A 21957-nucleotide genomic window follows, 5' to 3' on the forward strand; every position below is an offset into this window, starting at 1 on the left:
ACTACTTCTGCTTTGAATAAAATTACCATAAAAGACGTGATAGTGACTATAGATGTGAATTTCTGTTGTAGTCTGCAACCTCAGGATCTCGTCCAGGGAAGCCGCAGGGTTCTGGGGACCAGCATGGAACACCAGTGAGATGGACTCCCGGTGCATGAAACCATTTATTCAGCATGGGAACAAAGTCAGGTCCAGAACAGAGAGCCACGAAAGGCAGAGCTGGGGTTTTTGAGGGACGGAACTCTTAAGGGTCTCCACCCTTGAGGGTGGAGTTCAGGGTCAGGAACCATTAGAAACACAACAAGGGGGAACCCCCCAGGGACTGAAACCCAATCAGAACTCCTGGGCCGCCCTTCACAAGGGGTTTGGGGTGGGGTAACTTCATCCAGGGTTCACACTGCCCATCCCCTAACACAGGGGGTCAAAATCCACACTCATGGCTTACAGCCATGCATCTCCTTTAACAAAGCTTATCTGAAACTAACTCTTTGACTCCCTGAGGCACCTCACAAAAAATTTCTTCTCATAAGGTACCATGGGCATGTGATACAGTCAATAGTATCTTGTGAGAAGAAATTGAGACAATATAAGGATAACTCAGCTGTGTTCATAAGGTTGTATTGCACTTCAGAGTTTTCTTTTCCTTTTCACAGTACTGGCCTTGCTAGAAATGCTCTCTAACACAACCCATTGCTATTCTAGTAACAAAACAGAGCTAAAAAGCTTTCCCAGCTTTCTGGTGGAGTTTGATGAATCTGGATAGTAATTTCCATCAGCATGTCCCACTTTCTGACTAAAACCAAAACGTAATCCTTGGTTTGAGTCTCTCTTCCCATGCTGAAGCTCTCTGTAAGCTAGTGGAGTATCTGTGTGTATTGGGAGCAAGCATTGAGAAATGTTTGTCAAATCCAGCCGCTTTTCCTTATCCTGTACAACCTCATGGGGAATTAGGGTTGCTTCTCCTTTTATTCACTTGGCAATATGGCTGCTTGAACATCAACACTTCGAAAGGAGATACCCTGGAGAGTATCATAGGCAAAATTCTTAGTCAATTTTAGATGTTACTCCTGTCACCATGGGATATTCTTCCTTTGGATGAAGGCAAAAAATCAAACTGCAGTTACCTACATTGTGGTTCAAAGCATTAACCAAAACAGGCATACCAGAGAGTCTTTTTGTTTTCGGTCTTGATGTTCTTGAGAATCATCTCTTTAGTGGTATTTGTAAACATGTTGTAAAGTTTAATGATCCAGGCTCAGTTGAAAACTTGCCACTGTGCTGTTTCTCTCAGATAATAAGATTTATGCTAAAAGATTTATGATTTTATCTCATCTGAAATAAAAAGCATGTTCTGCTTGACACTGCATATTCTCTCTATCTATCTCCCTCCCTCTCTCTCTCTCTCTCTCTCTCCCCTCTATGATATTCTTCGTAAATCATGACTACTCCTATCTGGGAAAACTTTGGGATTTGTAACTAGAAACAAGTTTGTTTTTCTGGTTCACTAGTTCTAACACCACAATCAAATTCATACCACAGATTCCAAACTGATGTGTATTTTGGCAATCCAGGAAGGAGAAATTTGCTATTAATAGATTGTGCATCTGTGCTTCAGCAGTGTAAATTAGTCTCCAGGGAACTTCAGAAAAAGTCAATAGTCATTACTACCACAATCACCTATGGGTCTGCAAGGCAGGAGTTAATTAATCTCAAAAGCAGAATTTAAAAGCATCCTGCTCCACCCTGCTGATGACTTGGTCTAGATGTTTTTTTTTTTTTGTTTTCCACTGGTAGCTGACTACTGCTAAAACTGGTATAATTCCAGTTTAACTCACCTCATATTTGGAGGCTGTGATGTATTCCAAAACCCAGAGACATACATTATTCATTATTTTCAGGAAATAATTGAATCATGTTTATAGAGTCAATATATGTACAAAAAAGTTCAAAGACTATAAAATAAATAGGTTTAACCTGTAGCAAAAACCAGCAAAAATCGAGTCCACTTGCAGAGAAACGCACCAAAATAATAGAGGGAAAAGAAATATTTTAAGAAATTATAAGGAATCTGAACTGTTATTCAGCTGAACATCATTCATTGTTTCCCATGAGTTGTGGAGTTCTCTTTAATTTATCATAGCCAGGGTGTATGACACGATTTAAAAATTTAGAGGAAATGGAAAGATGTCATTTTATTACTTTAAATAGAACACAATTTGGAAGTTTTTGCATTTATAAATATTTCATGGGGTTTGATGGTATGTTAGAATGAAAACAGAATAAAGCCTTAGGGTCACAGGCAACCCCAGGAGTGTCTCATGTCTTTGCATTGTTCACCCCAGGGAGATACTCCTTTCAGAAAGCCAGACAGAAGGTTGCTGTAAGTCTGGCTTTCTGAAGGGTACTACTGACAAAAGAAACAGTAGAATTTCAATCTTCTGATTGTTTTCAATTGCAGTTGCAAACTGTGTTTTCTACCCAGCCTCAGCTCATGTCACTCTTTTTTTCTTTTGAGACCAAATCCACTCTTTCTCCTTTCATGAGCACGGGGCAGAGAGGACAGTGCATAGGCATTCTGTATCCTCACTCTCACACTATGGCCTGACCCCACCTTCAGAAAACAAGGTCCATAAATTATGATATTGCAAAATACCAATGCCACCTTTACCCTTGAACGACTATAACCTGTATTTAATTGAAGAGTGCTGAGTGAGAAGCCCTTCTAGGGTAGATCCTAAACAAACCTTCTGTATGAACTGTACAAAATCCTTTAGAAGCTCCCTGTTCTAAAAGACTTTCCAAAAAATTATTCATTTCAGACAGATGATGTTGAGCTCTTAGTATCTGCTGCTTTCCCTATTTTCATTAGGTAGTTCCTAAAATATTTTAAACTTCCACAGCAGAAGATACAAGTTTTTCCCTTTTTTTCCTCCCCAACCTTTAAGAAAAGTAGTGAATTCTCATTCTCTTTAATTTCCTATCACATGGAAAAAACCTAGTTTGTAATTACTGTGCTGAAATGACAAACCCATTGCAGAGAACTCTTCTGGCCTTTTGATATTTATTATTTTTTATCAGCAAGGAATAATTCTCAGTGTGGCAAGATTCATGTATGTAGGGAAAGAGAAATACAATTTTTCACCTCGCTCAGACAAAGAACCACCCCAGCAGTACTTTATTACTTGTCAGCTGTATCACCCCTAATTGGATTCAAGGGTCAAAGAGATCACTTCATAAGAAAATTGAAGTGTGGGGAAAAGAGAGAGAGGTTACATGATTTCCTCTCTTGCAAGACTTGTATTCTATAATGTCATCAAGGAGAAATTTCTTTCCATTTACACACTAATGATTATTATAGGTTTAACAGTCCTTAAGTTTTTTTTCCCCAAAGACTCAAATTATTGTCATCAAGGAAGCTGAATCAGTTATAATGGTACAAACCAGCTTGATGCTAATGTGTGTGTGTGTGCACATAACATTGGTGTAAGCACACCAGCACCCATACCTGCACACATGCAGGTATCGCTGATCCCTTAGGAAATCATGGTATTTAATTACAGCATTACTGTCTGTGCATAAAGACAAAGTCTGATCTTATTTTTCTGAGAATTTTTGTCACACAAAGGATATTTTAGTTTCCAATATATCCACTCCAAACCCAGCACTAAAGAATATAATTTTGATTTTCTAAATCAGAATTTGCTTGATTAGACTACCTTGGTTCCCAGAAGGTACCACCTGTGGTGTTCAGCAGTCTTCTCTAGGCTGCTGGGAATCAATTTTTTCATAAACATTACTTATTCGTGGTATCCTAGCAATTTCCCCCGTTTTTAATATCTAAGAAATTGAATCAGCTAGAGATTTTAATGGGACTATACATGATTGCAGCATCTGCCCTACTGTTATCACTCTTAAGACCAGAAGCTAAGCTTGTATTTTACTCTGTCTTGGTCAGTGCTAGCAATATTCTTGCATGCACTGGCATGCTTTCAGAAGGACTGAATAAAGCCTGACAGTTTCAGAGCCTGTCAGCTTCACTGCTGGAGTACAGGCTCTACATCACAGCTACTGGTGGTTTCTACAAGAGATGGCCCAAACCTTCCACTGTATTCACACACCAGTAGCTTCCTGCTTTCCCTTATTTTGCATTGTTTAGATTTTCAACAAGAGCTAACACCAAATAATATACCAGTGGTGACCAGAAGTGATGCTTCATATCCTTATTTATACAGCAATTTGCAGTGTAATCATATATTGTAATAGTTTATGAGTAAAGATTAAGTTAAATACTGAGAAGTTTTAAATTATTTTAAATAATTAAAAATGTTTATGTAACTGAAGGTGATCACTTGATGTGCAATATTTTATTTGCAAATTTATCCTGTCAAGCAAAGTAGTTTTAACAGGAAAAAATTCATCTCTCACTCTCCATTTCTCAAGTCTTAATTCAATAAAGGCATTACAGACTAGATTCTCTAGCATTATGTAGTTAAAAAAATATTATAGGCAAGGTAAAATTGACTAATAAAATTTAGCAATGGTTAGCCACCATTAAAACTCTTAAATAAATTCCATTATTCCATCATGTTTCATTTGCCTTACATTGTGGATACCTGAACATTCCCAGAGGGTACAAACAAACAAACAAATAAAAAGCTTCACCCCAAAGTTTTGCATCCTAGAAAGTACCACTAAAAGAGTCAGGGAGTGGGGCTGTTCTCTCTGAACTAATTTATCAGAAGGGTTACTTGCATCACTATTTCCTCTCCCTAGGTACAACTTCTCATCTTTCCCTTATTTTTATTTTTTGTATCTTATGCCAAATAGCCAAAGGACAAACATATTAATCATTCAAGAAATTAATTAATTTCCTCTCTGAAACAAATACACTCTATAAATTCCTGTTTTTGGTTTTGTAAACAAAATATTTAACATCTGAGTGTTAAAGTCACTGAGCAGTTCACTAAACAGTCTCAATTTCTAAGAATCCTATTTTATCATTGAATCTAGCAAACATTATAAAATCCCTCACACAGATAGTTTATAAATGCTCATATCAGCTAATCTTAAACATAAAAAAAAATATTTTATTACATTTTTTTTACCTAAGAAGCCATGAGGAGTAAATACAGGGCCTAGTCTGAATTCTCACATGTCACATGCCATTATTTCTTCCAGCTTCTTTTAACTACTAGTGACTGAATGCTAACTGAGAGTAAAGAAAGAAGGAAATTTGACTAAAAATATTTTTTTTACTGTTCCTCTGCTGATAATAGTCAACTTTTCTGATTAAAACTCAAAAGAAAAAGTCAGTTTATATTATGCCTCTCTGGGTGTTTTTCAGATTTGTTTGATTTTGTCATGAAAAAAAAACCTGATGTTTTTCTTGCATCTCTTAATGATCCATTCAATTTTAATGTGGAACTGTCCAAAGCTGGCAAAAGTTCAAGAAGCCTTTCTGTGGGATGGTCTTGAAAATGATGAGCAGTGGTGGGTCAAGAGCAGACATTCAAAATGCTGGAAATAGTGGTGTAACCCATCCAGACTGTAACTATTGGGATTAGAATTCAGCAACCTTTTCTGTGCATTCAGACACTTGAATCAGTGAATTCAAAGAGACTCTTTGTGAAAAACAAAATAATTAATTTATACTTGTACATCAGCTTTCCAGTCTTTATTTCATCAGTGGCTGTATAAAATGCTGGAATGTACCCGTCCTAATAAACCTAATAACCTTTTTAATATTCACTCTGTGTGCATATCCAGAGTCAGAGCACCTGACTACAGAGAGCTGACTGCATGATTCTGGTTACTCACTCTTACACAAGGGAGTCCATGAGGACTATGGACCCACCTGAATCTTAAGCATGCAAACATTGGGAAGTTTTCTGTCTGAAATGATCTGTCATGGATGTGGTGTGGCTTAACTACTGAAAGTTACCAAGCTGCATATGAACCCATGGTTAAGGCAAGGCATGTAGACAGGAAAATACAGATTTAGCTCTTAAGACTTTATGTTAACTACCACTAGATGTTACAAAAGATTATGATTCAGAGAAAATATGCTCTAGTGCTCATTACCAAGTAGAAAGAGCATACAAAGATAGGTGGGCTTCACTGTTTGTATTTCATATTATATAACATGCTGATACCATAATCTCCTCCTAGCTTTTCTTCTTTTAGAGCTCAAATCCAGGCCACCCAACACTTCAGCATGAAATTGCCTGATTGTGACACCATAATAACCACTGGCAGCAGAAAAATAGTGGCTCTTAAAGGATTTATAGATTTTGCAGAGTGCTATCTGGGCTGCCACCCCTGTCCACACTGCTGATTCATGAGTTCATCTCTGGTAAGACAGCAACAGAATTACTTTGACACAGAGAAGTGATAACATCTTAGGGGAGAAGAGGGTCAGACTGTCACTTGGTGAATATCATAAAACATAAAACTCAAATGTTATAACACTGTAAAAACCCATTAGATACCTCAGAAAAAAAGGGCCTTGCTGCTCGGATTCTGTCAGGCAGCAATTTTTACTTTGATTACCCAAAGTCACTTCATCTGTCTCTCAGCATTACATCATCTATAACTTCTCTCTCATTCTCAAAAGGTTATTGAATGAAGTGTCAATCTTTCTGCAGTCTAACCTTAAAAAAATCAGAACTTTGTCCCTTTATTTTACATCCCAAATTCCATTAAAATTTGTCTAGGACAAAACCACTTACAAAAGCCCTCAGACAAGCATCTTAGTCCACTTTCAGAATAATGATACTGACCTTTACAGACATACACCAGTGATGTGTTCTTGTGTTAAGAAAAGCATGTTCCTGTCGTGTTACTATCTCAAAGGAAAGGCAGAAAATTAAAAAATAAAATAAAATCAAGTAGAATAATAGTAATATTATTAATAATAATAGTAATAAAAAAAATATGTGCTTTCTTCCATAGCAGGGTTAAAGCTGGAAAAAGATCTTTCAAGTGCATGAAAATACGATCATCTTTCCAAAAGTAGGCATAGAATTCATCTTGGCAGCTTCATTTCTCAGTACTGATCTAATGACCACTAATAATCTGGTGTTTAATAACAACACCAAGTATTTTTATGCTTTTTTTCTTCCATATTTAAATTCCCATTCAGGCAGTAACTGGTTATGAAAAACAGTAGTTACAATGTTCTTATTCCCATATCAGAGGCAGAGAAACAGATATGCAAAGTGGTGTGTCCGAGGCCAGAGAACAACTAAGTAGCAATACTGGTATTAGTGATTTGAATACATAAACCACTTCAAAAGATTGAAGAGTGAGAAGGCTTAAATGTGTGTCATTTAAGAAACAAAGCCATTTTTATCTCCTTAAAGATGTTTGTGCATAAATTGCCTTGAGGATTAAAAAGTGCTTAAGTATAAAAGCCCATTTAAAACCTTAAGCTCCTAAATTTTTTATGAACACAGTCATGATGGGTCACCCTGAGAATACAGAAAGGGACTTTGATTTGATAACAGAGTTAAATTCTAGAGAGAGAGAGAGAGGTTTATTTAAAAATGGACAAAGCCTGTTCCTAAAAAACCCACAATACAAATAGGGCCAGTGGTTTTGCAGTCCTTTGTCTGGATGTCCTGACAATAGGCTTGGGAAGGGGCCTAGAAAAAGTTCTCTCCTGACTGATGGTCCCTTGGAGATGTCAGTGAGAGTGGTGAAGGGGTCATCAGAATTGGAAGCAAAGTAAAAAGGAAAATGGTTCCGTTCAGAGATGGAAATATGACACCAGTGAAGATCAGCTGCACAAGGATGGTGATGTTTGGGAGAAGGCTATTCCTAACTGGAATTGCTCCAGAAGGAGAGTTTTGGATCTTCGCCAGACTGAGGTTCAGGGCATGATGCCTGAATTAATTTTATGTTCCTTTATATGTCAATGTATTTAGATTCACTCAGCCAAGCTGACATTGCTATTACCACCAGCTGATCAATACCTGGGAGCTCAGGGATTCCTTAGCAGCTGAGAGAGTTTCAACTCTTCAAGATCAATTTCCACAAACCTCATATATAAAAGGAATTTATTGAAACCGAGATAAAAAATAGAAACTCTGTTTAAACTCACAGAATGAGCTTGCATACTATGTTTCATTTGAAAGAGCTGAGCAAAAGCATAAAGAGAAATGTTAGTATTTTGTCCATTACAGGAAAGCCTACACCCACAAAATCTGTATACATCTGGAAAGTTCATATTTTGAACTTGCCTAATTCGACTTTCCTCTTATTAATACTGCACTCAGACACACCTCTTTGTCTGTGCCTGCTTATTAACTCCCCTAGTCAGAGAAGTCTCATCCTTTTTTTAATAGCAGTGCTTGCAGATAAAACTCTCAGTAAAGTTCCTAGCTATAATGACTAAATAAAGTCTATTTCATCTGTATTTTTGAATTAATAAAGGGAAGAGACTACCAACTGAAAGCTTATCTTATTTTTTTTCTAAAAAAAGATCAACTTTTTTCATTAAAATATTAAAACATCCTGAAACAAATCCAGATTCTGAAAGATATGGACTACATAATGAATATATTTGTTGCTAAGAGCCTGAAGAACGTCTTTTCTCAGTAAATAAAAAAAAAATAAATTGTTTGTATCTACCCAAAGCACTGATAAACAAGAGAAATATCCACACTTGAACTTCTAGTAAGCTATTAAAACTGATTTTGGAGGAAGATAACTACCCTTTAGGCTTTCTGAAGGGGCACATTTTGGATAGCTAAACTGATGAAATTTTAGAAGGATATAAATTAATTCTTTTTGTCATTACCTCTGCACAGTCTCTTTCAAGGAGAAAAGAAAAGGAGCCTTTCAAGCTGTGGAAAGATTGCTTTGATTTTAAACTGTCATACATCGCTTCCAAAAGGTGGTGTCAAACTCAGCTACGTGTGAAGAATTAGGGAGGCTATGTCAGCTTCAAGCTGTCACTGTCTGATGGAAATGCTTTTTCATAAGTGAATCCATAAACTCTCACGATTTCTGCTTGTGTGTTTGTGGTGTCAGGAAAACAATTAGTACTTAGGAAACCTTCGGAAAGAAAACTGGTTTTGATTTTTTTCAGGTGACCTAGAAGTACTTTGTCATCCCATGTCACTCCTCCTAGTGCTATTAATCATACAAAATTATTTTGTAGGCTTGCCTGCAGGTAGAACAGACCTCACATATTTATTGCAATGAGCTTGTGGCATACAGATCCTCATCATCTCAGAAAGGTGCTTAGCTGCTTGATTAACCATTAAGAAGTCAACATGGTCCAGTGGAGAGTGACAGAAAAACTATTTCCTGGCTTTGTTGCTGATTCACTTTCAGGAAATTTTGGCATTAGTGTACAGAAATAAATTTTTACGAGGTAAATAAGGTATGAACTTAATATGTGCAATCTACTCTGTGTGACTTGCTTGCATGTGAAAGATATCATGGGAAGTGGAGTCAGGAGGGCCTGTTTCAGCCCATGGTTTTGCATAACGTTCTACTTTAAATTTTTTCTCTAAAAGAAATTTTTTAGTAACTTTTTCTTACTTATGAGCTCTTTCTAGCTCCATTTTTAGTGTATATATGTGTATATGCAGTAAAATTGTCAGAGCTCTTCACTAGATTTTGAGATTCCAGTAAAGAATTAGAGATACACAGAGATATGTTTTAACATCTTCCAGGTTTTAAATTATTGAATCTTAATATTCTTGGCTTTTTGTAAAATGAAGAAGTGTGAAACCATGACTTTAGACTCAATATTTGCTGGGTTTTGTCTCTATTACACAGTCATTTATCATTTTGATTAGTCTGTATTTTTTGAGCTTCGACATGTTTGCCTGTTTATTCTCCCCTGTAGCTATTCCAGAATCACTCCAACAAAAGAAAATGGTAGTAAACAGAAAGTGTAGGTAGACAGACTGCCCAGGAATGACAAAATTGCTGGAATTAGAGAATGACTTCCTAGTGAGTTTTCCCACGCACTGTATTCCCTCAAATTTTTGACATGAGAACTGAGAGTATGAGCAGCGTATGTACAGCAGAGAATTATTTAAAATATTTAAAATAAAGTATTATATTTAAATAATAGTATTTAAAATAAAGCCTCTGTTAAAATGAGATACAGGAAGAACAGGTGAATTTTCTGGAAAATGTCTGCCTCAATTAAGGCAGGCAGAACAGTGAGATGTTCTGGACAGAAAAACACTTATGAACCACAGCAAATTTTTCAGTATACGTTCAGAATCAGTCAAGAATGTTTGTATTTTTTGTTGGTTTTTTTTTTCTGAAGCAAAGGAGGTGAGTCACCCTCATATTTTTACAATAGAATACTTTCTAGTGCTACAAGCAAAGCATTTATAGCTGGTACTATATACTTGGTAGTTTTAGCTAAAGCTGAAGCTAAAATAAAACCCCAATTAAATATATTTTGTGGTATTCATACTACTTCAAATTAGCTACTATTATTAACTACTATCAGGTAATTAAAAAGAAAAGAATTGCTACTAGTTATTGCTGTTTGAATAACTTTTAGCTGGATTCTGAGAGACAAGGATGTATTTTTTTTGAGATGTATTAATGGAGTTGACAAACGTGATCAAGAAGAACTCTTTATGTGACAACAATATGAACAAAAAGCCTGTTCATTTCCTGGAGAAACTAAATATTCAGTAACCAATCTTAGGAATGATTCCCATGCTCTACCAGTGGGAAGGAGCACAGCCACAACAGCTGATCTGAATTGGCCAGAGAGGAGTTTCATGCTGTACAAAGTCAGTACAGAAACTAGTTCTGCAGAAAAAACTGTATTGTGTATATTTTTTTTTTTCTTGGCTTTTATTCCTCTGCTACTACTACTATCATTATTATTATTATTATTATTATTATTATTATTATTATTATTATTATTATTATTATTATTATTATTATTACTACTACTACTACTATTGTTATTATTACTATTATTATTGTTATTATTGTTATTATTGTTATTATTGTTATTATTGTTATTATTACTATTACTATTACTATTATTACTAAGACCTTTAAGATCACCAAAATCATATTGTTGTTTTTTTTTTATATTTCACTTTATTACAGTTATTAAGCTGTTCATATCTCAACCCATGTGGTTTCCTTTTCTTTCCAGTTCTTGTCCCCATCCCCCTGGCAGAAGGGAAAAGAAACTGAGCAGGCCTCTGGTATTTTGTTGCCAGCTGGGGTTAAACCCCAACAAACCCAAACACCTCCCAGCAGTGAGACACACACACACACACACACACACACAGAATAAATTCAAGCAAATCGTCAAGAAATATCATAACTGCTCTACTTGCAGTGACCTTTCATTTTATAAACTTCCAAAACATTAGTTCAATTTGTGTAGGAAGTTTTAATTATTCACAAGGGGTGTTCTGTTAGGCACTACCTACTACCACAAGACTGACAAAAAAGTTTGATCATAAATTTCAGTCTAGAGTCATCAGTCCTTTAATGAAGTCAGTAAATGCCACTAACATTTTTAATGATGAAATTTTAAATGATTGCTTCACATCAAAAATTTAATCTGTTAACAAGTGGATATTTTTATTATGCTGGATAAATTGTGTAAAATCACAGTTTTCAGTCAGTCTGTTCTGTAGCAGGAAGAGTTAATTTTCATATAACTGAAAATGTTTGGATTTTACAAAAAAAATTATGTGGACACTTGTGTACATTTAGCATGACATTGCAGTTTTCATTCCCTGCAATTTAACTATTTACTATTAATATTTTAACTTAGATTTTTTCTCAATTTTCATTTTTGAATTCCCAGTGTCTGAAGGGTTTGTCAACATACTTCCTTTGATACTCCCTTCTGCTAATCCTTTGTCATTCCTTTTCACTCTAGGACACCTACATAGCCCTTCTGGGTAAACACAGAATGGTTTTTTTATCCAGAATTACCTTATTTTTTAAAAAAAAAAAAATTTCCTTTTGCATAATTTTATTCATCTAAAATTATTGACTGGACTATTAATGTCTCTTTATATTCCTCAGGCTGGAGACAATTCATGTATTACCAAGCATTCCTGGCAAGAGCTCCTGCAGCTGCAGCCCAGCACAAATTCACAGTGACATTTCTGCAGTCCCAGAACAGAATAAAGTTTCCATTGTTTTCCTGTGATGTAAAAATGCTTCACACTGTCTTCATATGAAGATATTAAGAATCTGAACTACACCATAGGTCTCACTACTGACCTGCTGGAGTAATCTGATCATATCATAACCCCATGCAAAATTATTTTACTAATGTGTCAAAAATGATTTGACCCATGGAATGTTTCTAAGCTTAATTCATGTGCTATGAATTTCTGAAATTATAAGTGCTATACAAGAGTTCAGAATTGTTTACAAAAGACTCAGAGCAAAACTCTAATTTAAAAAAACATTTTCTGAAATCTGATGCTGCAGAATTTAGAATAAATTATGGTAATCTGTGAGTTTTAAAACTCAATTTCCCTAAAGAATTTCCATCATAAATGATATTTAAACGTATGAGGTGGCCATGAAGATTCATGTAACCAGTCAAGGAGATAATTTTAATCACTCTAACACACAAGGATCAAAAAATACTATATTTTTGTCAATAGCCCACAGAAATCCTTCCTAGTTAGACTTCTGTCTCACTTCCTCTCTCATGGGATTCAAATGTATGAACAAAATTCCCTTCAACTCAATGAAATTGTAGAGATGAAAATTACCTACAGGTTTTTCAAAACCAAATATAAGAATTTATTATTATTATTATTATTATTATTATCATCATCATCATCATCATTAACATTAACATCATTAACATCATTATCATCATTATCATTATCATTATTATCATTATTATCATCATTATCATTATTATCATTATTATCATTATTAGTGTTGTTTCTATTGTTGCTGTTGTTGTTATCATTATTTTTATTATTATTGAAATGTAATAGCTATTGTGAGGAATCTGATAGCATCACAGAGGAAATTTTGTATAAGAAATGAAAGCATAAAAACCTGTTCAATGTTTGTCATGCTTTTTATTTCCCTATTTTGGCTTTCTATGCTTTTTGGTTTTGTTTGGGTTTGTTTAGTTTGGTGTTCTCTTTTATTCCAAATGACAAGTAACATATTGCCTGACCATAACTCCAAATATTTTTGTCTATTTTCCCACCCTGATGTGTCACCTGATATGGAAAACCTAAAACATGGGACCTTCTGGTGTGACCAGAATGGCTCCCTCCCTCCCTTTCCATGGTGGGGTATATTACATATCAATGACATATTTAGAATGTTGTTTCCTTTGGATTTAGGTTTAGGTTTTCCTCTCAGTGGACCTCAAATTCCATTTTTCTACACACAGAGCTAGTATTGATAAATGTAGATACCTCTGGCTCACACTTGAGGAAAATCCTCTACTACACCACATCACAGTATTGAATATTTCAGATTATTTCCTCAGGGGGCTACAGTGGTATGTTAAAATTTATATATTTTTTCATCCCAAAAGGATAAGTGGTCTTGTTAGCATAAAATATATATTGACTTGAACTGTTAGGGAGACACACAAAAGATCAATTTGATCAATAAAAGGGTCAGAACACTACAGGCGATGCATTTCCTTCTATTTGCCCTCTGTGGAATGGTGATATCTATGGACATCTCAGAGGCTCACAACTTTAATTTTTATTTCTGATGCTGAAAAACTTTATCTATTTTCATAAGGGGCATATTTCAGTAAGCTAATTGCAACAATCAGTTCAAAAATATCCTACATCAGCTACCTCTCTAGCTGATTTTTTGAGAGTAGAATTCACATGTGCAAACTAATTTGGCTGCCATTCAGGTAATTAGCAGATAAAGATCAGTGAATAAAAGTGAGAAGATGTCCTCAGACAAAAGAGTCTAGAGTAACTAATTGACATTATAGACAAAGTAATCATTCTTCTGGGTAAAGAGCATTTTAGAATTCATTCCTATCTACCTGGTCTTTCGGTGGTTAATTTTTAGCAGTTGGAGTCTGAATTTAATAAACCTATACAGAAGGAACACTGTATGTCTTTCACTCACATTTTTTAGCAGTTAAGAAAAGACCTCAGTCATCACCTTGTCATTATCTTATAGTAAACAGGCAATTATAACTGACTTTAAATTTATCCATGGTTTTAATTTTTTTGTCTGGCTCAATCTGTCAGAGGCAAATGAATCTACAGAACAGAAAAAAAAAGCCCCAGAAAATTAAAAATTCAGATTCAGAATTTGGCCGAGGTTAATTTTCTTACATCAACAGCTTTTGAAAAATATGCCTGAAAATGTCATAAATACAGACTTTTACTGCATCATTTAAAGCTCTGGTCTTTATCTTCGAACAGTAATTTACAGTTACAGATGCAAGGCAACAGGGAAATTTGATCAGCTGGTGCTGAGAAGACATCATGAGGTGTTGGAGAAGAGGCCACAACCTTAGGTCTTTTGTTTGTATTTAATCATTAACCTAGTATTGACTTTCCATTAGAAAAATGAGAAAAAGAATCGCTGCCCCAAATGAGTGACAAACACCTTTAAGACCAACGCTTTATAAAGAATGCTTGCATTGGACAGCTTGATCTAAGTCTTACCTGTAATTAGTCCTAAGGGAGTGATTCACAATGGAGTTCCTTCTCCCCTGGTTTTGGACAAGACCCATTTTTAAATGGTCTCAGAGGGTCCCCTTTCAAACTTAAAGTCAGAAACAGACCTGTGTGCCCCAAAATACTAACTCTGAGACCTTGTCACAGTTTCCAGGTTCAGCAAAGAATCTGTGCATATTGCATGATTTTTACATTTTGAGCAGATGAATTAGGGCTTTTAACAATGACTTGGATATGCATTGTAAATATAACCTCTTATGGACAGAGGTCTTTGGTGGTCAGGATTCCAGAGAGGAAGTGATGACAATAAAAGAACAATTTAGAGTAGTGATAGAGCAGTTCACTGAACAGATCTCTGAAAGTCAACACCATTCAAGCAAAAGATTTGTTGTACACAGTTCACCACATCCACCAGGAAATAAATGCTGCTTCAATCTGACAATCATCCCTTATACTCACTAGACAAATCAGTCAGCTGGAAAGTGTGACATGAACAGGGGATAAAGGGAGTACTACATTACATGGAAAAGGATGAAGTTGTATTATTTTAGTACTGAACACTTTGAATACAAATGTAAGAAACAAGAACTTGTTAACATTTAGTGTATGTAACAGACATTTCCCTCTGCTACTATTCAGTCTACTTACTAGAAATGCTGAAATTATAGTGGAGAGAATACACATGTGAGAAGAATCAGGTGTTCAGCTATCTGCATTCCAGAATGCCATCTGGCAGAGAGGTTTCTTCCTAATATGAACTTTCTTGTATTGATAGAACTGAGATTTTCTACATGCATTCTTCATGCACAGAATAAAATTCTGATTTGTCATAGAATCCCAGAAATGATTGTGTTGGAAGGGACCCTAAGGTTATAGTGTTCCATGGGCAGAGATGCCCACTCACTGCCTCAGGTTGCTCAGGGCCCCATTCAACATTTCTAAACAGCTCATATCAGTGTTTCACCACTGTCTGAAATAAAGAACTTCTTTCCTGCCATCTAATCTAAACCTCTCCTCTTTTTAAAACTATTCTCCCTGGTCCTGTCAGTATCTGGCCATATAAAAACTTGCTCTCCTTCTTTTTAATAAACCCCCTTCATGCTGAACTTCATGAGGTTCATGTGGGCCGAAACCTCAAGTTTGTCTAGGTCCTTCTGGAGGGCACTCCTTCCTTTTGCTGTGTCAGATTTGAAAAGACTTGATTTTTTTAACTGTCAGAGAACGACATTTTTAGTACTTGTTCACTTTTGTGCACATTCTATATTCTTGTTTACTTGTAGGCTCCATACAGAAATGAAGTATAAAGTTGAAATATGGGTTCTTTAAAAATCATCAGCACTATATTTATGCTGAGATACTAGAGAAATGAGAGTTATAGGGTACCTACAGTGGATAAGGTGTTCGTCGAGATTTTGTCAGAATCTATCCCAGATGACTGAAACAAAAGGAAATTTGTAATTGGCATCAATAATCTGTGTTTTTTCAGCATTCAGTCCTTAGTAAATTGTGATGAATAGCTCAATTGGCTGCTTAAAATTATATTAGTAGAAGTAATGTGACAAGAGACCGCTAACAATGCTAATTAATTGTGCTTAAGATGAAGCGTATTGTTGCATAGATTAAAAGTGAAAAGACCACCCCCTGAGGCAAGCATCACCCTGAACCAATGACTGGCTTCATTTAAGTGATGGAAGCAGCCACAAAAGAGTCAAACTTGTGTGCAGTAAGTTAAGTTGAAGACCTTAAGACTTGTTATCACATATTCAATGGCTTTGTTGTTTGAACCTGTGGTAGAAGTTTGCAGGGACAGAGGATACCAATGTGGAAGGCAGCAATTTCCCTAAGCAGGAGTGTGGCATGAGCAGAAGTGGGTGTGTTTTTCCAGTAAAAGGAAATTACATCAAAATTGGTTCCTTAAAGTACTCCTTCTAGCCTACTGACACAATCTATTTTTCTAGGTCTTTCTTTCTTTTTTTGGGTTTCAGATATGATTCTCAATCCAATCACTGGGTCAGGAAATGAAGCACTGGATTATTCTGATGATGCAGATAGTGAAAAAAAAAAAAGGATGAAAAATTAAGTCATTAAAATGTGGACTTGATTGCCATATTTAAATGCTGTCCTCTAAGTAGAATCTTTATATCCTTTCAGGGGTAAATTGATATTCCTTTGAGAAATTAATGTAATTATATCAATTCTCAGATAAACAGGGAATATTGCTCAATCCATCTACGACAGCAGCTGCCTTTTACTTTAATTTCAGCTGTGACATGGCAGCCTTATAAAATTAGAGGCACTCAAGAACAGTCCAAGAGACAGAACAAGTCACTTAATACCAATACGATGAAAGTATTTTAGTAGATTTTTTAGGTCTGACTCATGTTTGTGAAATTGGTAGAACTTCTTACACTGATTTTAACAGTTTTTGGAAAGCACTAGTTGGAATGCAGGTCTTAATTAAACAAAGCATCATTACAATACAGTACAAGAGATATGAAATAATAAGATTACTATACAGAAATGCAAAATTGACAACAATTTTTTTAAGGAAAAATAAAATGGTGTATGACTCGCCCTGTCCCAACACGTCACTTCCTAAGCACAGAAAACAAGAATTTCTAAAGAAAAAAAACTACAAAACATCAGTATTATTTTTATCTTCCGAGTGCTGGGTAATATAAAAACAACAAAAGTTTTCAGAAGCTATGTTATTTTTGAAAAAGGAACAGAAAAAGTCCACAGAGATGCCTTTCTTACCTTCCACATATAACCCAATCAAGTTGAATTTTGTGCAATTAATGTTCTCCTCCTGTTCAATGTAAAGATAAGGAAGAAGAGGTGGAATAGGAACCTGAGAAAGAAAGTAGTGGGAAGGTGCTAAAACAGAAAAAAAAAAAAAAATAAGGAGAGAGAAGAAAGGCATATTTCATATAGAAATAGATCAACCAGAAGTAGTGAAGACTTAAAGTAAGGTAAAGATACTCTGGGTGAAATTATGATTTCAAAGAAGAAATGTAAAATTCTTGGATTTTCAGTTGAAAATGGGGTCAATATTTTGTAGTTGGGAGCTTATGAAATTAACTAATTAAATGTATTTGAAGTTTATTATGACATCCAGAGAACTACAATCTGTAGCATGAGCCAAGTACCCTCAGTTACCTTAAGACAAATGCAAGTATTAGAGGGAAAAAAGTATAAAATAAAAGATAAATTTGTAGCTTCATAGTGAAATTAATAGAAGGTACTGAAGTAATCTCAGGCTGTGGATTACATAGCTACAGAAAGAGTAATGGCTTTTTGCATTTAAATTTTATTTAATTTGATTTCTGTGCTCTAAACATAATCCATAGCTGAGCTTATAGCAGAGGTCCAATATTTATCTAAGGATTTTGGCATTTATGTAAAAGAAATTTTCACTTGTGTAGACTTATTTTATGGACTGAGCAGAGGGATTCAGACTGGTGAGAAAGTAATTTCTGCTGGGATATGACACATAATGCATCATGTATGTATTCATTGCTATAGGACTGAAAGGATATCCTGAATAAATTTCTAGGTCATCCTGTTACTTTTACAGGCTTTGAAATAGGCTTAATGTAACTAAACCATGCCTGAAAGATATTTTTTAAACCTGTCTTTTAAAACCTCTGCAAGGTGTGAGTTGCAGTATTTTGATGTGTTACAACAATAGCGTAACAGCATGTGTCAGAAATTCTTTCTCTCAATTCCCATCTAAATTGCACTTTTTATAAATTAAATCAACTTCCACTTGTGAAATCCCAGTTTGAAAACAATTGATTTCTGTCCTCTTTGTAACAAGCTTTTAACATGCATTTGAGAATGCATATTAGAAGGATTTCAAGCATAGACCAGCTCCACTGAAGGATAAAGTGGATAGGATACTTAGAAATGAATAATCAGGAAATGAAAAAAGCCCTCAGAGTTGTGGATGATTTGGATCAGGGGCTCTGACACTGGGAAATGGAGATTAGAGGAAGACTTGGTCTCCTCCAGAGCAGCACAGCCTGATGTCTTTCACATTCTCATGGGCTGGAGAAAAGCTCAGTTGCTTTCTGGAAGTCAAGCCTGCTCTAAAACAAATCCATTTTGTGGACTGTCAGTAAGAAACTTAATTTATTGTCCTAAATATTCTGTTTTAATTTATAGTTGTGATATTTTCAGTTGGTCCTTCAAGAAAACTGAATGACTTGTATTGAGAAATAATAGCAACCATACTTGACACTTTCAGTCATCAAAGTGGGAATCACATAAAAGTTGTATCTTCACATATTCCTCAGTTCTAAATGGTTTCCAAAGGATCAATTGAAACCTTATTCTTCTAAAATCAATAAAACTTGTGTTGTAATTAGTATTAACATTCCTAGAACTAGCAATAAGCAAGGTCTGTCCACAATGAATAGACAGTTGCATACAAATTAAACCACCTTGAAAGGCATGAAATGAGTTATCTGCAGAAGGGGTTCCAGGAAAATATTATATTACAGTTAAGAAGATAAATAGCTATTTAGGAAATTCTGAAATGGCCATATTTTTTAAAGTTGCTCTACAGAGAGATACAGAAGTTCTACTTAAAATCACAGCATTGTATATAATCACACCAGTTGATATACATGCCTGAATCAGAAAACAAAATATAATTCTGGGCATTTGAATGTTGGGCTAAAGTTGTATCTGTAAAAAGAGAGAATTTTAATTGCATATTTATCTGATTTGTTTAAACCCATCACTTACCCAGAAATCTTGCAGTAAATATAATCTTTCTTCTATCTCTACAAAGCCAATTAGGACACAATCTCACTGCACTTTAAATTCATTATCTCAAGTCAATTTATTTTGTAATTGATTTATCAATTACTTTTGTCACTGATGGTTCCAGAAACATTCTCCATTGCAATGTGGCTCAATTTAGTTACATCAGATTCTGTTAGTACATGTTTTAAGGCACACATTGTCTCTGGTGGTTAATAGCAATAAATGTATATGCAGGTTAAAATTGCAAAGTATAAATTAATGCTTTCAAAACTTAAAATTGCAAAACAGAGGAGTATAATGAAGTACATGTTCTGCTACTAATATAGTTGTGTTTCAGCTCTCACTTTGATGTCTTTCAGTCTTCACTCAATAGCAGTGTTTATTGTTAGGTACAAAACATCTAAAGAAAGTGCATAGCCAGAAAAAAAAAATAGGAGAAAAAGAAAAAAAAAACCAAAAATTGCCGTATCATGAAGCTAAAGTAGAATAAACACTAAAAGGAAAACCCCTTTGTGGCATTTAAAATTTATTAACATTACATATTCCTCTGATAAAAGAAAAATTGTCCTTAGTAAATTTCAGGCAGCCTGACTACTTATGAGATCATTATTTTGTATTTCAATTTTTTGGGAGGCTTTTTGTTCTATTGGTTTGGTTTTGTTTCTGTTTATTTTTTTTTTCTTCTTCTCTGAAACATGAGCTCTGCAACAGGCCAAACTGAATTAGCTCACTAAATTTCAGAAGGAAACAGTAAGGTGTCATTTGATGTTCAGACCAGCATTGCTCTATCTCTCCTTTCTGCAGAGACCATTTTATTAGATTTTCAAAGCAAGCTACAATGGAAGACCAACTTTTTTAGCCAGTCTGTTTGTCTTGCTCTGGCCTTAGAGATTATCAAGCTCCAGGTGACTCTGCTCTGTGGTTTTACACCTGGATTTTAGGAAGTTGCAGAAGCATTTCAGAGGCTCAGCTCAGAAGAGGATGTTTAGAACTTTATTAAGGGGTGTTCTTCCTTTGTCTGAATTATGAATTGTATTCACAGGTTTTAAATTAATATTTTCTTAAATATTTTATGCATGGGCTCCAAGAAAAAGTCACATTTGCAGCAATTCTTCTTGAGGGAACATTGCATTAATTTCTTTTTGTTTGAATGGATGATGTTTATTCTGGAATACGCTATTTAGACTTCTGGTATTTTACACTTCACAGCTAAAGCCCAGGTGTGAATATTAATGACAATACTAATTCATCTTTTATTATTAAGATGTCCTGCCACAGGCCTGGTTGTTGAGATATAAGAGGCAAATTTGACACCAACTCAGCTCCAATCTTAGATGGTTTCTCATCACTTCATCCCCAGCTCAACACTCCCGTATGGTTCTTTTAGAAACTAATCCATTTTCTTGTGAAGAACCGAGTTCTCTACGTGGCTTTTAATCATAAAAAAAATTAAGTCCGTAGGAGGGGAAAAAAATGGGGGAAGTGGAGGCAAGAAATCCATCTTGCTGTCCACAGCCTTCTGTTGTTAATATGTTTCCATAAACTGATTAATCATAAATTATTAATGTCAGCCTCGCTGAGATAGACTATATCTCCTTTATTGAAATCTGTCTCCCAGGCATTCTGCCAGTGGTTTTGACTGATAAGGCAATAGTGCCTCTATTTGCATAATCATGTTGGTACCTGGCTGCATAGCTAACTTACTCTGGTGTTGACACAAAGTCCTATGATATATTTTCCCCGGCATAATCTTGATGGACCACAAACAGTACTTCTGGAGGAGAAAATTACACATAAGTCAGAGTGTTAAGGTATAATTTTGTTGTTGTTGTTGTTTTTAATGCATAATTTTCATGCTATGCCTCCTAGAAGAGATGGAGCTCATTTTAGTGTGCATGAAAGAGTTGCAGTGTTGTGCTTAGAAAGTAGCCACAGAGAATAGTAAACATAGAAAATCAGACTTGTCTGGTTTTATCACATTAGGACATTACTGCTTTTAACTTATTTTTTAAAGTGTTGTCACAGATGCAAGCAGTATAGTAACTATATTTGAATTCCTACCAGCACTGAATCCTTACTACTTGACTTCTGTCTGAAGAGAGTTGCTTCATTTGCCGAAGTTTTCACACAAATGATGATGTTCTGGCAGTAGCCACTGAAGATAGATCCTTTCTATTGCTCATGCAGACAGGCTGTCTTGAAACAGAAAGAGATTCTTGAAAATGAAACAGTACTGACAGTCAGAACTAAGTAATATTTTTGTCCAGAAAGTGAGATTTTAATAAAAATCTTCAGAAATCTATTAGGTAACAGAAATGGTAACAAAAAGACTTGAAAATGTTAAGAATTACTTAGAATCAGTGCATGTTTTGGCATCGGAGTTTTGAGTTTTTTTATCCCTAGTAGTGCTTTATCTCCAGAAGGATCATCACTAGCAGTGATGTATGAAATAACCTGGATCTATAGCCCCTGTCACCAAGCCTGTTGGAGAATTTTGAAGACCATATTTAATTAAGTTGTCTATATATTG

The 21957-nt window shown here is 35.2% G+C and overlaps 1 long non-coding RNA gene across 1 annotated transcript in view; it reads left to right on the forward strand.

Annotated features, from left to right (window-relative positions):
• LOC107206360 overlaps positions 1-13034 on the forward strand; it is a 91149-nt gene extending 78115 nt beyond the window's left edge. Inside the window, exon 7 of the long non-coding RNA XR_001522381.1 lies at positions 12040-13034. This is a non-coding gene — a long non-coding RNA (uncharacterized LOC107206360). The remainder of the gene's footprint in view (positions 1-12039) is intronic.
• The last annotated feature ends 8923 nt before the right edge of the window (positions 13035-21957 follow it).

This window comes from Parus major, chromosome 5 (genome assembly GCF_001522545.3).
Source record: "Parus major isolate Abel chromosome 5, Parus_major1.1, whole genome shotgun sequence".
NCBI classification, from domain to species: domain Eukaryota; kingdom Metazoa; phylum Chordata; class Aves; order Passeriformes; family Paridae; genus Parus; species Parus major.